The following is a 1,909-nucleotide window of genomic DNA, read 5'->3' as shown; positions in this document are numbered from 1 at the left end:
AGCCGCTGGTGAAATCCCAGCGGCTGCCTTTGGTATGTCTTCCCCAGCAGCAGGAGCCTTCCCAGGCGGGCACGCCGGCTGTGTCGTGGTTACACCAGCAACATGGTGCTTGTCAGCTGTAGCTGAACTCCTGGAGAAAACGTGCTTATAGGAAGGAAGAAGCTCTGCTGAAACGTGACCGTGAAAGCAGAGTTACTACCCACCCTTTTTAACCAGAGGTTCAGCACCTCAAAACTGCTGCTTGGAACTGAGGGTCTCGGCTGCGTGGTAGTAGAGAGGATGGGTGTGTTGGGCAGGGACTGCTTTGGGGCTCTTTTTCTAGGAGTTGTAGGGGGTTTTTGTGGCAGGGTTTGCCTGCATCGCAACTAAAAGCCATGACAAGTTCTATTTCGTCCGTATCGTCAATGGAAGGAAAATAGCATTTGGCTGAAAAGGTCCAACAGCCTTTAAGCATCACTATTTTATGAGGAATCCTTGTAAGTCAAGAAGTGCGCTGAGGGGTTTCTTTCAGAGAGGACTTCGACAGCTGTAGAAAGCAGGACTTTGGGAAGTGTAACGGTAAAAAAATACAAGAGAATTTTTTTTCCTCTCTTGCATTATCTTGCCCTTCCAGCTGCCGCATAACGTGATCGAGACTGTTATTCTGCACCGTGTAATGATATCCCTTGCTCTGGAAGTGGTTGTAAAAGGAGTTTCAGGCATCTTTGTTAAATTTATTTATGTTTTGCCTTTTAAAATTATTTTTTAGCTGAAGCCTGTTCTGTAACATGATGCTGATGTTTACTGGGTGGTTTCACCCAAACAAGCCAAATGTGAGGGCGTCTTGGGAAGATGTTACGGGGGAAACTCCTTAAGGATTCTGCATTAACCCCTGTGGTTTCATGTGCTCTGGGTGCGCATATAGAGCAATGGCATGTTGGCCATGGTTAAACATAACTCCAGTGTTAGTTGCTCATATTGGAGAGAGTTTAATCTATATTTATACCAGAATTTTTTCACCCTTTCCCTCATCTTCCTCTGCTCTTTCTTATTCATCTTTCCTCGTCTTGCAAACTCAGCAAAATTGAGAGTGGGGCTTAAATACCGCACAGGTGCTTGGGTCCTACCTTCAGTTGCCTTTTCTGCTACAGCTTAAAACCCCATTGATCCCCATCAGATCCGTGTGGTGCGGCTGGAACAGTACGTGCCACGTTCCAGGGAGAAGCTTCCCAGTGTGGATTGACCTTGCACGAGTGTGTTTAGTCCCTGTTGTTGGTTTGCACTTGCAGTTTTTAAACTACTAGAAAGAGTCATGACACTTCAGCAATATGACTTTTATGTTTCATCCTTTAGATGATATCAAATCTTTTCCAAAAAGAGGTTAAGAGAACATAACGGTGCAGAGTCAGGCCTTCAAAAATAGGAACTAATTAAAGTTCCCTGCATAATTTCTTAATTCAGAAATAAGCAGGACGTGCCCCTGCTCCTTTGCAGCAATATCCTACTGCTTTATCTGCTGCTGTGAGGTTCAGGTGCGCCTTCCCTTTGTGGTCTTGTATCTGTGGGGAAGGGCTTGTGGGGAGGGGACGTGGAGTCCCAGCTCTGCCCCAGGATGTGCCAGGGGAAGCTTCAGCTCCCACTCACTTGGGCAGCTTTGCTCAGAGTGCTGGGATGGCCGGAGGACGTACCAGTGAAGGGAATTGTTCGCCTTGTTTAATTCTTTATTTGCTGAGATTTGGTTTTTAGGAGGAGCTTGAGAGAGGACTGAAACCTCCAGCCTTCCAGGCTCAAGACTCAAAATAAGGACAAGTTTTCCTGTGTCTTGTGCACGTTTTTTCATCTTCTTGCTGTGTTCATCTCTCAACCCCACGAAGTTCAGAGCTTCAGTCAAGTGAATGGGCTGTGCAGAGCAGCTATTGAGAGCAGAGCT

The sequence above is a fragment of the Buceros rhinoceros genome, unplaced genomic scaffold (assembly GCF_000710305.1).
Source record: "Buceros rhinoceros silvestris isolate BGI_N320 unplaced genomic scaffold, ASM71030v1 scaffold37476, whole genome shotgun sequence".
Classification (NCBI taxonomy): Eukaryota; Metazoa; Chordata; class Aves; order Bucerotiformes; family Bucerotidae; genus Buceros; species Buceros rhinoceros.
This window is presented reverse-complemented; position numbering follows the sequence as displayed.